The 14917-nt window shown below is 38.3% G+C and overlaps 1 long non-coding RNA gene across 1 annotated transcript; it reads right to left on the minus strand.

Moving 5' to 3' along the window:
* Nucleotides 1–7570: 7570 nt before the first annotated feature.
* Nucleotides 7571–10016, minus strand: LOC130708964 (uncharacterized). The gene is made up of 3 exons (XR_009009366.1): nucleotides 9740–10016; nucleotides 7876–8007; nucleotides 7571–7621 (listed from the first exon to the last, which is right to left on the minus strand). It is a non-coding gene; the product is annotated as an uncharacterized LOC130708964 (long non-coding RNA).
* Between the last annotated feature and the right edge of the window lie 4901 nt (nucleotides 10017–14917).

Raw genomic sequence — 14917 nt, forward strand, 5'->3', positions numbered from 1 at the left:
GTGACACCAGTTTGGCGAGAGAGGGTTCACTATTCCCTGGTAGGGAAACTGAGATTCAGAAAAGCTAAGGATATTGTCTGAGGTTACACAACTAGAAGTGGCACAGCCGGAATCTGAATTCAGAAAAGTTTGGCCCCAAAGGCTAAAGAATAAATCACCACCTGGAACAAGTAGGGGCGGGAGGAGGGACTGGGCAGTGAGTTCAAGGAAAGGTCTCTGGTTTCACGCAGTGCTTTGCTTGTCGTGTCCCGCTCCCTGCTACACACACATGATCAAATAAATCAATGTTGAGGATTCCCAACTTTCGGATTGTAAGTTGTTGTTGTTGTTGTTATTATTAATAAACAACTCTTGTAGTGTCCAAGCACTTTTGTATTCACAATCTATTTGAATCCATATAAAAACTAAATTTTACAGATGAAGAAATCAAACTCAGAAAAGTTTAATTTGAATAGCAAATGGGAAAATCTAGAGTTTTATTTGGAGGAAGAAGTTGCTTTTGTTTTGTTTTTGCAGTCATTTAAAAATATGTTGTGGTGTTAATTTTATGAAAGCTAAACGTGCAGAATTAAATGCTTCTACAAGGTTTGTAGCCAAATACAGGGGACCCCATCTGCCTCCGTTTTACCTCCATTTTACTCCACTTTTCACCTCTTCTGGATGATAAGTTAGCATTTACAACCATATAACCAACTGCTTATTTTGCTGAACTTTAGATTTTTTAGTTTCAGGTATCATGTCTTGATTTCCTGCTATGGGAGAGTGAAGATTTAGCTCTCTTCCATGCTTCCCACCTCACATGTACTTAACTGCACCTTCAAACTCCCACTGTAGATAAATTGAAATTTTGCCTAGAGGGTTTTCATTTACTATGGCTATGTAAACTCTAGTCGCAGCTGAGTTTATCCACTGCACAATATCCTAGGCTCACTTTTTCTTTCTGTACAACTTTTTAATTACCTGGAGTTGATAGTTGCCTTGCTCTTTTTTTTTTTTTTTTTGGCTTCTTTTTCCTTTTTTTTATTGACATATAGTTAATTTACAATGTTGTGATAGTTTCAGGTGCACAGCAAGGTGATTCGGTTATATATATATATATATATATTCTTTTTCAGATTCTTTTCCATTATAGATAATTGCAAGATACTGAGTATAGTTCCCTATGCTACACAGTAGGTCTTTGTTGTTTATCTGTTTTACATATAGTAGTGTGTATCTGTTAATCCCAAACTCCTAATTTATCTCCCCCCCATCCCCTTTGGTAATCAAAAGTTTGTTTTCTATGTCTGTGAGTCTGTTTCTGTTTTGTGAATAAGTTCATTTGTGTCATTCTTTTAGATTCCACATACAAGTGATATCATATGGTATTTGTCTTTCTCTTTCTGACTTCACTTAATATGAGACTCTCTAGGTGCCTTGCTCTTTAATTTGCTTGATTTTTATTTTTAATTTATATTTGGCAAGTCTAAGGCCACTCAACATTTTTCTTTTTTTTTTAATATATATATATATTTTTAATTAATTTATTTATTTTTGGCTGTGTTGGGTCTTCGTTTCTGTGCGAGGGCTTTCTCAGGTTGTGGCAAGCGGGGGCCACTCTTCATCGCGGTGCGCGGGCCTCTCACCATCGCGGCCTCTCTTGTTGCGGAGCACAGGCTCCAGACGCGCAGGCTCAGTGGTTGTGGCTCACGGGCCTAGTTGCTCCGCAGCATTTGGGATCTTCCCAGACCAGGGCTCGAACCTGTGTCCCCTGCATTGGCAGGCAGATTCTCAACCACTGCGCCACCAGGGAAACCCCAATTTGCTTGAATTTTAATGTCTTTATCACTAATTAATTCCTAAACTCTCCTTGTGTAAATCTCTTAATATGTTCAAACACATGAGGAATTCTATCAATTTCATCCTTTTGAAAAAGTCCCTTCCAGAGAGACCTCTGATCTGCCCCAGTCTGCACTGGTCGCTCTCCAGACCTGTGGTTGCACAGCTGTTGTATAAGGATCTCCCTTCACCATCATGCCTCTCTCTTGCCTTGAATCCCTGATTTGTAGAGTCCATATTCTTCTCTTTCTTGGTTTCCTTACTTATTTGGTGGAGCATATCTCCAGGAGCTTTTTCAGAAATTGTGTATGGGAGATAAAATGTCCAAGTTTTTACAGGTTTAAAAGTATCTTTATTTTATTCTCTACTAAAGTGAGGGTCTAGCTGGATAAAGAACTCTAATTTGGATATAATTTTTCTTCAGAATTTTAAAGTCATTGCACCATTGTCTTTTGGCATCTACTGCTGCCACAGAGAATTCTACTGCCATTCTATTCCTGACCTCTTGGATAGGACCTGTTCTTTCTTTCTAGAAACATGGAGGATCTTGTCTTTGTCTTCAATGTTCTGAAATTTCATGATGATACCCCTTGATGTGGGTAAATTTTCAACCATTTTGCTGGGCACTCAGCAGATCATTTCAATCTAGAAACTCATGTCCTTCATTTTAGAGACTTTTTCTTGAATTGTTTTATTGTAATGTCTATTTTTTTCTCTGTTCCCTCTGGAACTCCTGTCATTTATATATTAGATCTCCTGATTTGTCCTCTAATTTTCTGACTTTTTTTCTATTTTATATCTCTGTATTTTTGCACTATTTTCTGGCGATTTCCTCAACAGTACTTTCAATGCATTTTATTTTTCACTTCTGCCATCAAGTTTCTAATTTCTCAGAACTCTCTTTTTTGTATAACACTTTGGCCTTATGCCATGGATGCAATATCTTATCTGTCTAAGGATATTAATGATACACTCATTTCCAATGGTACTTTCTTCTTGTATAATTGTTGCTTCCCCCAAGTTACCTGTTCTAGTTTGTTTTGTTCTCTTAGTAGCTTTCCTCTACCTTCAGGTGATCTTTGACTGTCTTGCCCTATCTAGTAGTGGACATATGATTCTGTGCATACAGGTGGGCTTATCAACTGGGGGTTTTACTGACGGGTGATCTGTCTCGGCTGTTCAGTTGCGGAAGCCCTCATGTTGGTATTTTAAGGTCTTATCTCGTGAACTGCTCTGATTCTCCATGGAGTGACTCCTCCGGTCTCCCTGCTGGAGGGAATCAGTCTGGTACCAGCACCCTGGGAAGTGAGGGGGAGAAGAGAACTGAAGGCTTAATATGTAGAATGTAAGTATTCATGAAATTCCCATTTCAGTATGGTGGTCCTGCCTTCAACTGTGCTTTGTACCTTCCATCCAGAGAGCCTGTTTGACTTCCTTCAGTGAATTACCTCCAATCTTCTGCTGGTGTGGACGGTGGCGGGGGGGGGGGGTCAACCATCTAGCTGCTAGGTATGGGGGATCTGGAGGTCTAACTGCTTTATTTTTATTGTGATAAAATGTACATAACATAAAATTTACTCTTTTAACCATTTTTAAGTATACAATTCAGTGGCATTAAGTACATTCATAGTGTTGTACAGTCATCACCACTATCCATTTCCAGAATTTTTTCATTATCCCAAACAGAAATTGTACCCATTAAACAATAATTCTCAATTTCCCCCTCTCCCTGCCCTCTGGTAACCTCTGTTCTATCTTCTGTCTCTGCGAATTTGACTACTTTAGGTACTTCATATAAGTGGAATCATACAAACTTTTCCTTTTGTGTCTGGGTTATTTCATTTAGCATAATGTTTTTAAAGTTCATCCATGTTGTAGCATGAATCAGAATTGCATTCCTTTTTTAAGATTGAATAATATTCCATTGTATGTACATACAACATTGTGTATATCTGTTCATCTGTTGATGGACATTTGGGTTGTTTCCACCTTTAGGCAGTTGCAAGTAATGCTGCAATGAACACTGGTGTACAAGTATCAGTTTTGAGTTCCTGCTTTCAGTTCTTTTGAGTATATACCTAGAAATGGAATTACTGGATCATATGGTAGTTCTGTGTTTAATTTTGTGAGGAACCATTAAACTTTTTCAAGTGCCTGCACCACTTTACATTGCCACCAGCAATGCACAAAGGTTCCAATTTCTCTATATCCTTGCCAAGTCTTGTTACTTTCCTTTTTAAAAATATAACAGCTAGCTATCCTAATGAATGTGAAGTGGTATCTCTTTGTGATTTTGCTTTGCGTTTTCCTAATGACTAGTGATTTGAGTATCTTTTCATGTGTTTATGGGCTGTTTGTGTATCTTCTTTGGAGAAATGTCTATTCAAGTATTTTATCCTTTTTTGAATTGGGTTTTTTGTTGTTGTTGAGTTTTGAGAGTTCTTTGTATACTCTGCATATTAATCCCTTATCAGATATATGGTTTATAAATATTTTCTCCCATTTAATGAGTTGCCTTTCACTTTGTTGATAGTGTCCTTTGATTTTAAAAAAGTTTTAATTTTGATGTAGTCCCATTTATCTATATTTTTCCTTTAATGTGGTGTTTTTGGTGACATATCCAAGAAATCATTGCCAAATCTAGTATCATGAAGATTTTTTCCATATGTTTTCTTCTAAAAGTTTTACAGTTTTAGCTCTTACATTTAAGTATTTGATCATTTTAATTTTTGTATTAACATTATAGTGTGATGTAGGAGTCCAACTTCAATCTTTTGCCCATGGATACCCACTTTTCCCAGAACCATTTATTGAAAAAGGCTATTTTTTCCTCCATTGAATTGTCTTGACACTATTGTCAAAAGTATTCAGTGCTCCATAAATGTGAGGGTTTATTTCCGGATTCAAAATTGATGTATATGTTTATCCTTATGCCAGTACCACAAGCTTTCTAGTAAGTTTTGAAATAAAAAAGTGTGAGTTCTCCAACTTTGTTTTTTTTTTCGAGATTGTTTGGCGCTTCTGGGTTCTTTGCATTTCCATATGAATTTTAGGATCAGCTTGTCAATTTTTGTGAAGAAGTTAGCTGGAATTTTGATAGAATTGCATTGAATCTATAGATCAATGTGGAGGGTAGTGCCATCTTAACAATACTAAGTGTTTTGATCCATGAAAATGGGATGTCGTTCTGTTTATTTTGTGCTTCTTTAGTTTCTTTCAACAATCTTTTATAGTTCGCAGAGCAAAAGTTTTGTACTTCTTTTGTTAAGTTTTTTCCAAAGTATGTTTTTTCTTTTCAATGCTATTATAAATGAAATTGTTTTCTTAATTTAATTTTCAGTTTGCTCATTGATACTATATAAAAATACAGTTGATTTTTGTATATTGATCTTGTATCCTGGAGCATTGATGAACTCATTTATTAGTTCTAATGCTTTTTTCCCAGTGGATTCCTTATGATTTCTCATATACAAGATCATATCACCTGCATATAGAGATACTTTTGGTTCTTTTCCAATCTGGATGTCTTTTCTTTTCTTTTCTTGCCTAACTGCCCTGACTAGAATCTGCAGTAAACTGTTTAATAGAAGTGGTGACAGCAGACATCCTTTTCTGGAGGGTTGTGCTGCAAAGGTTCTGTGCTATCTTGATTTGGAATTGAACTGTCAAGGTGAATCCTGCAGCCAACCTATTTATAATCTGAGTTTAATCTTTCTGAAAAGAGAACCAGAGCCCTAAAAATACCTGTCTTGTAAATTCCAGATTTTGGTAATTGCATTTTTTCCCCCAGATGAAAGACTGGCCACCTACCTACAGTGAAACTATATGGAGGAAACAAACTAGCATTTGTTCAGTTTTGTTATAGGTTAAGTGCTTCACATTGTTTAGTTCATTTCATTCTCATGTCAAAAATGTGAGGTAGGTCTTATTATTCCCATTTTACAAATGAGGCATTTAAGGCTCAGAGAGCTCCAAAAGCTGATAAATGGCAGAGCTTAGATTTCAATCAAAGTCTCCTGATACCCAGACCTCTGCTTTTCCCATTTATCTGCACTTCTGGAGTTCTTTTGCAATTGCCAGATGCTGTCATATTCAGACTAAGACAGACACATATAGACAGAGATAGGACTGAATGTCTTCCTTAATATATTTTGTAGTGATAAAAATAAACAGCAATTATTTTAAATTCATAAGTAGTTATAATGGAATAGATACTTAGGCAAATAGATTTCTGAAATAAATGTTTAAAGTCCCGTGTTGAAAATCGAGATGACCTGGTAGAAAGCTGAGACTGTGAGTTCCACGACAGCTGAGACCAAGTTTTATACACTCTGTGTCTCCAGCAATTAGCACTGAGCCTAGCCCACAGTGCGGAGGAAGGCACTCAGTGTTCGCTGAATGAAAAAATAAGTGTCTCCTCTATCCACATCAATATTTGGAAAAGAAGAGACCATCTACTTAAGTTAAATGGGCCTCCTTCACCCACTGAACAGACTGTTGTCTTCTACATTACTGCCATAGACTGAATGTTTGTCTCCCTCCAAAGTTCATGCGTTGAAACTTATGTGATGGTATTTGGAAGTGGAGCTTTTGGGAGGTGATTAGGTCATGAGAGTAGAGCCCTCATGAAAGGGATTAGTGCCTCTAGAAAGAGACCAGAGAGAGCTTGCTTGCCCCTTCGGCCATGTGGGTATACAGCAAAAAGACGGCCATCTATGAACCAGGAAGTTGGTTCTCACCAGACACTGACTCTGCTGGCCCCTTGATCTTTGACTTCCCAGCCTCCAGAACAGTGAGAAGTAAATGCTTGTTTCTAAGCCACTATGATATTTTGTTATATCATCCTGAAAGGACTATGAAAATACTAAATAATATTAACAAGGGTTAGGCCAGAGAGCCAAGCCAAGCAGTTTATCAATATCTGGAGAAGGTGGATTTTGGTAATCTTGCTTCATCAGAACCTCCATTTCCTGTTTGTATTATAAAATGACTCAGTGCCTTGGTGATCTATGAACAGCTAGTGAAAATGAAATACTCCTGTGAGTTTTTTTTTAAATGTATATTTACAAAAGCTACAGTGGTTTCCAAACTTCAACTGAATTTAATACTCTTTGCTTTGAAAAAGAATTTCATTTTTTCTCTTATAAAACAGTTTTTCTGTATAAAATTTTAAATACACAAAAATAAAACAAAATAATTTTATTTACCTATCGGGCAAAGGCAATTATTGAGCTTTTCTCAGTCTTTTATTATCCTTTGCGTATGTTCACACACTGTGACCAAACCATGCATAAGTTTTTTATTCTACTTTTCTAATTAGTCTTTCTATTATAAACATATTGATAGAATTTTATTTTCCTTTTTTCCTGGAAAGTAAAAAAAGCTTTCATAATACAAAGGCAATATATGTTTGTTTTAGTTAAATAAAACAATACAGATGAAAGATACACAGATTATTGAAAATGAAGAAAAATTTTAATGTGGAAGTTTAGAACAGAAAGTTCTGCTTTCTCTGGTTGACAGTCGAATATATTTTAAAAGGGAACACACAATCAGTAAGAAACAAAAGGCCAGGGAAGCTCCTTTTGATCCCCTGTCTAAATACATAACATTCACTCATGTCTGCGTGTCTGCCATCTGAATAAACTCCTTTGGGGCCCAGAGATGAGCTGAATTAAAGTTGGTAGGGGAGGCTTAGGAGTTGCTTATAGAACCAGTCTCCAAGGTTCACTAGAGCATCACTGGAAACTTGCTGGTATTTAGAAAATGTGTTTATTGCATCTTCTCTTAGGGATAGCGGGGTCTGTAATTGGAAAACAAGATTCTCATTAGTCAGTTGGGGAACGGTTGTCCAATGATCACTATCCTCCTAAGAAGAGCAGTTGGGTAACTTGGGGCTTTGGATTTGTTCTCTGGTGTGTGCAGCTTTGGGGTGAGAGCTGGATTTCTGAGCCTCACTGTCAGAGATCCTACTTCTCTGCTGGGTCTCAGAGTACCAGTCGCTCTAATAAATGATTAGGAAAAGAATGTTGATCTAAAGAGGCATCAAATTTTTACCTGTCCAAGGTATCCACATCTCAGTGGATCTCAGTTATATCACCTTTCTGAGATCTTGGCTAAGATAAAGGGATGGGTACCAGATGCTTCCACCAACTGCAGGCCAAGTATGAAGAGCAGCTTCTCACTTTCCTGGGAAATGGGTCAGTCATGTTATCATTTGCCATTGTGATCTTGGACATTTGTTTAAAAATGAGCTATATAGGTTGGCTCTGATGAAGTTAGAAGAGCTATATACATTTTATATCTATATCATCTATTAACTATTCCTTTAGTACTGTTTATGTGCTATGTATTGTTCTAAGCTCCTTGTATCCTGAATTTCATCACATCTAAGATGCCACTGATTATAAGCTACACCATTATTTTTCATACCACTGAGGCAACTGAACTATGCTATACTATTGACTGTAAATTGCACCTCATTTTCAGACATGTTAAAATGTGAAAAATGCATGTCTCAGAATCAATGAACCATGGTATATTAATGCACGTTGTCATAATTAAACAACTCTAGGAGGTAGGTTCTATCCTTATCCTCATTTTGTAGATGAGAAAACTGAGGCATAGAGAGGTTCCACAATGTGCCCAGGATCACACTGCATTTGCACCCAGACAGTCGAACTCCAGGGCCCAGCTCACAACCACTACACTCTTCTCCCTGCAGATAAGGAAAGCCGAAAAAAGTAAGTTTCAGAAAATTTATTTTAAATACTTCTCTGCATGAGGAGACTCAAAGTTATTCCTGTCTGCAGTTGTCCCCTAACATCTGGACCAATATCGCAAAGCTGAGCAATCCGGAAGTGCTCAGGAGTTCTATGGACCATATGTCTTTTTTAGTGCAAGCTCCTGGGGTGAGAGCATGCCTGTGGACACATGGCTCCTTCTATGAGGACTGCGGTTGTCTAGCGTTACTTCTAGACACCATCGAGGGTGTAGCTTTGCTAGAAAGAAGACAGTTCTGTCCACAGTTTCAGGAGAGCGTGATTCAGTCTCCTGTTGGCTTGGGTGTCAACCACCACTTTGGACTCTGAGGCCTTCTGCTTCTCACTTGAGGGTTGAGCCTGGTATGCTTTCTTAGGGTAGTCATGATTAGGAAAATAAATCAGACATCCTCACCCAAATAGGAGCTACTCCTCAGCCTCCTTGCCTCTCCTCATAATCCAAATGGGGTTAATTTCCTCCTTACCTGTCAATTTCATACAAGTGTTTGACAATCAACAGAGAGGAGTGACAAAGAAGTAGCTTCAGGGACCTAGAAATTTAATCATTATTCCAGTATACAAGCCACAGTTTCACCATACCTCATTATTAAGTATGATTTTACCCCATTGCTACTGTCTTTCCAGAGCTACTTCTCCCCAGAGTAGCTTCAGCGACCCTTCCCTGCCCTCATAGCACATAGCTCTCTTAAAGAGCACTTCTCACACTGTATCGGAACTCCTTGTCTGTCTGTCTGTTTGTCTTCCCTACCTACTTCAAGTTCTGAGGTACAGAGTTCTGTATCTGTCTTGCCCTGGGCTAGAGGTGACACAGCATGAAGTCTACGTTACAGAACTCACTCGTGGCGGGAAAGTTCCCCAGCGTTGCCCTTCCCTGTCTAAGGCAGAGCATCAGTTGACTTCTGCTTTCTTTTCTGGTTACCCATGGAGCCCTGCGAGGTGCTGGCATGAGAGAGGGACCAAGTCTAACCTCGTTCCTCCGTGAACACTCGGCATCTAGCCAGTGCTCACGGTAGATGTTTTTAAAACATTTTGAAAATGAATGAATGAACTAGAGCCATGAGACTCCAAATGAAATTTCATGGAAGGGTATTTTTCCCTTTCTTTTATTCATTTATTTACTCACTGTATTGAATACTTACTGCATAGCAGGCACGATGTTTATGTCTGAGGGGGAAGGTAGCAGTTAGATACAGGGGAAATACTGGGATTAATAGGCACAGTCAGGGAATTCCCTGGTGGTCCAGTGATTAGGACTCCATGCTTCCACTGTAGGGGGACTGGGTTCGATCCCTGGTCAGGGAACTAAGATGCCACAAGCTGCAAAAACAAAAGGCACAATCAGAAAGGGCCCTTAACATCACGTAAGACAGGAGGAGGGCAAGGGGTGAGTGAGGACATGCTTGTTAGGAAGATGGATGACTTGAGGAACTAATGTTTAGCTGGATTGTGTTTCAGGAAAAAAAAAAAGCCAAATGAAAGAGATGAAGGGATGGGATTACAAGGTGAGAATTCCAGGCCAAGGGAAGTATTTTATGATGCAAAGTCTCAGGGACAAGAGAGAGCACTGTCTGTGGTAGAAACTGCAAGAAGTTGAATAGCACTGCTCAGAGCATACACGGCCAGGTGGCACAGGCCCAGGTGAGGCCCAAGAGGGAGAGATCAGATCTCAGTGGTTTTGGGGGTCAGGTAGGGAGCAGGGTTTCATCCTAAGGCAAATGGGGAGCGATTGACGGGCTGTAAGAGTAGGATGATGTCATTAGATTTATTTTAGGAAGTCACTCCAGCTGCAGAATGGATTGGCAGGGATGAAGGGATGAAAAACTGGGTATGAGAGATGAGGTGGTGAGAACTGCAGGGCTGGAGAAGGTTCGATTTTGACTCATGTCTTCAAAGAGCTTGGAACAGAATCAACCAAACCACTGAAATCCAAGTAGAGTGTCATTTTATTCCACATCAGCCATTATTCTTCCCCTTCAGGTCTTTGCTGACAGCTACCGACAGATGTTGGATTGGCATGGGTGTGAGTGCAGAGGCCTAAGAGGATCTGGTTTGCAACCTCGTCCCCAGGAGAAGAGCATCAGTGGCAAAGAAAAGGGACCAGAGGTGATCAAATGGAGACAGTGAATTATCGCTCATAAAGATGCTGTGAAAGACAGGCTTCCCCTAGAATGAGCTGTCAGCAAAAACTTTAATTAGATCAAGGTACTCCCATGAGATACTGTGTTCTAGAATCTTGGGGTGAGAACGTTTGTAATTTGCAAAAGTAAACTCAATATCATCATATAACTTATCTTTGGAAAGCAGGCAAACAAAAAGAAGCTCTCTTGTTTGTACTATAGACTAAAAGGAACTAAAGTAGACAAAATCGCCCTGGCTGTGGGATGTGCAAATGTTCTGTGTTATGTGCGTGTTGGTCACTGACAGGGGTCTGGGGAAAAACTAGAATTTGCCGAAGGGGGTGGGGGAGTAGTGGCAGAGATAGTTATGCTTATCAAAGGGGGGTGCAGGGATCAAGAAAGTTTGAAAAACTGTGAATTAAAATCGTATAAATGCTTTAGTCATAAAAACTGAGAATTTAATTTTATATTCTGCATATTCTCAAACACAACATAATTATCAAATTTGATATCTATTACTCCAGACTCTGTGGTGGCCAATGGGACCCAGAGACTAAGAAGGGACCACCCTGTTCCGCGAAGTACACGATCTAGTAGAGAAGACAGACAGAGGAATGATTAATACCCTTACATGACAAGCAGCATAATAGAGCATGTATAAAGAACATGAGAAAGAGAGGGATTGATTTCCAGTTGTTTAATTGTGTTTAGAGTTGACAACATGAATCGACATTGGGGAACATGTATAATCCTAGATAGTAACATAAATATTAAAAAATCCCATGAAAACCATAATCCTCACAGCCTCCCATGGAGGACATGACAGAGGTGTACAAGGGTAAGGATGACCTGGCTGAGGGACAAGTACCTCGTGACCAGGGTCATCAACTCCAGATCAAAGGGGACTCCAAGTCTAGTTGTTACTGTGACATCACACTGTATGTGTCTTGTTTTTTTTTTTTTATTAACAAATAAATTTAGGTTTCATTTCAGGGCCCAAACATAGTCAACCTTTTCAGGTATTGAAGCCTCCAAGGAATTGGTTCTTAAGCTCTAAAATGTGCTCTTCTGACAATTTCTCTCCTATTATATAGGCTCACCTCATGGATTTGCTGTGACTTAGAGGAAAGGCCAGGCTTAGGAAGCAGACGGGCCTGGCTCAAATCTGGCTCAGGACTCACTGATTATGCCATCTTGGACAAGCATCTGAACGCTCTGGTCCAGTTCCCCACGTGGCACACTGAGGAAGTAAGATTAAATAAGAAGATGTGAGTGAAGGCACCCTAGGAGGCACTCTGCTTCTGGCTCAACCACCACCCCACTCCAAGCTACCATCTCTCATCTGGATCTTTATACATGTTTTCCTTCATTCATTCTCGGCCACTCCAGTCTGCCCATTTCTGCCCAGAAAGCAAATGTGATTGTGTCTCGGCCATTGAAAGATCAAAAGCCTCAACATGATTTATAGAATATTTCTTTCCAAACTGCAGGACATGAGCCATTAGTGGGTCATAGAAACAACTTTGTGGGTTACCAGCAGCATATTTTTTAAAAGGGAACAAAATAGAACACAACAGAAATACTAGATTGCAATGTCAATTTTAAGCATAAGGATTATTACATGAAGCTTGCTTTCTCAATATGTGTCTGGTTTTAGTATTTTCTGAGAGATGAAATAAGTGCACCTGTGAAACAAAAAGAGGACAATGGTGGGGGACAGGGAAGGAAGCTATGTACACTGGAAAAAGCTAAGGGGACAGAAATGAGCTGTTAAAAATTAAAAGTTTGATAGGAGAAATGAAAAAGACAATAGAAGTAGGTTTACAAGATAAAGATGAGAAAAAATTTCAGAAGGTAAAGCATAGTCATAAAGGGATAGAAAATTGGAAGAAGAAAAGACACAAAAATTGGAGGTACGGCCCATGAGGTCCGATATCCAAATACAGGAGTTAATGTACAGAGGGAAAAACTAGAGGATGTTGTCAAAGAAGTAACTAAAAAGCTTTCATAAAACTAAAGAACCAGAATTTTGAGACGGAAAACATTTAAGAGCACTGGGACAAAGAAAAGCTCCTATAAACTAATAGAGAGGAACACAGCACACTAGGACTAGGAATCATACTTACATCTCCCTTATTCCTCGTACCACACTCACAAAACAATAAAACAAGTTAATAAAACAAACCCAAAACCCCAGTTAGAATTAAAGGTATAATTAAAATCAAAATTAAAAGTACAATTAACATATAAAAAGGAAAAACCCCATAAGAGAATATTTATCTGTCTCTGGTTGGGCAAATAACTTTCTAACTTTCTAAACATAAAGGCCATGAAAGGCATTACAAAGGAAAAGGCCGACTCAACATTTTAATACATTAAACTGAAATATATGTGAAAAACATTTAAAATTAAAATTAAATATAAATTAAAGAAATGGCAAACTGGGAAAAATCTATGAACAGATTAAACAAAGGGTTTAATATGGAAACTATTCACATGACAAGTAAAATGTTCATATACTGTGTAAAATATGCAGAATAGTCACATAATATATAAAATGTTCATGTAAGTAGATGAGAAAAAACACTAGAACCATATTGGAGAAAAATGGGCAAAGGATATGAAGCAATACAAATGGCTAGCATTCATTGAAGAAAAACAAGTCAATCTTAGTTGTAATCTAAGAAGTATAAATTAAAACTTGAGCTACACTTTTTCACCAAAATTTTTCACAATAATTTTCTTACCAAATTATTAGAGATTTCTTTTCATTGTAAAGTTAATGGTGAGGATGTAAAGTGATATGTTTCTGGAAAGTTTTGGCAATACATGTTAAGGATTTTAAATGTTTAACACTTGCAATGCAGTAATTCCATTTCTAGTTATCTAATCCAAGGAATTTCATTATTTCACTAATATTTTACCAAATATACTGATCTAGGTACTGAAATATAGGATATTTATAAGGGATTAGTAAAACTTGTGGAAAAGTAAAAAACAAAATAACTGTCCAATAATAGGGGGAAAGTTGAGTCACATATCTCCATCCAATAGAATTTATTTAGCCATCAAATATGATGGTTATAATTATTTTCAATAAACGGTAAGTAGACTTTCTAATGTGAGAAGAAATTTATTAAACACAGCATTTAGATATTGGCTGTCAGTGGAAACAATGGCTAACGTCTGAGGCATTCTGTCAACAATCCTCATTTGAAAGAATAGCTTTGAAATATGCACGGAACATGAAATACAAGAAGGCTTTCCTGCTGTCCTGAAATTGTTGAGCAATCTGTGCAATAAGCAATCTGGACAATGGCCACAGTGAGAGGACTTATTAAACTTACTTCACTTCTTACCTTCCCCAGTTTAAAACACACACACACACACACATACACACACACACACACACACACACCCCAGGAAAGCTTAGTGGAATTATTTTTGAAAGACTCCTAATATCCAGAAATCCATCAAGTCTAATCATTCTGATAAAAATTCTTTTCTTCAATTGTCAGAATTATCAAGTTTCCTTAGAGGAAGAATTTCTGTGTTACTGGGGATACCAAGAATAAGGGTAAAATGGAAGAGCAACTGAAATGTAAGGGTACTTATTCTCAGCTAGTACCTGTGGCTCCAATTGAAAGAAACACGGAGGCGGTTTCACAGTAAAAGCAACCATCTGAGACCCGGAGAGAAGACATTTGCCTGGAGCACTGAAGGAGCACCGTAATTGTACCCGGCAAATTCTGGGAAGTTTTGATTTGAGCACAGAGTTACACTTACAGAATCAGAGTGTTTCCTTTGGATGCTCAATATCTGAAGATTAATGTGTATCTAGATTATTTATTTTCTATAGATGGTAGCCCGGCCGCATACCTCCTAGGATCCTTAGAAATGTAAAAAGGAAATAATTTAGTTTATTAAACAAATACAGGGGACTTCCCTGGCAGTCCAGTGGTTGGGACTCTGTGCTTCCACTGCAGGGGGACGGGTTTGATCCCTGGTCAGGGAACGAAGATCCCACATGCCACGTGGCAAAGCCAACAAAAAGAAAAACAAAAGCAAATACTCACCTCAAGGCTTGTTTTAGTTGTCTATTAAGAATTCAATAAGAAATGAGGGCCTGTGTGATATTCATAATCAGCATTTTAGGGTTTATTAGGGGAAAGACCCTTAGCATGGTATTTAAATTTTTGA

The sequence above is a fragment of the Balaenoptera acutorostrata genome, chromosome 9, assembly GCF_949987535.1.
Source record: "Balaenoptera acutorostrata chromosome 9, mBalAcu1.1, whole genome shotgun sequence".
Classification (NCBI taxonomy): Eukaryota; Metazoa; Chordata; class Mammalia; order Artiodactyla; family Balaenopteridae; genus Balaenoptera; species Balaenoptera acutorostrata.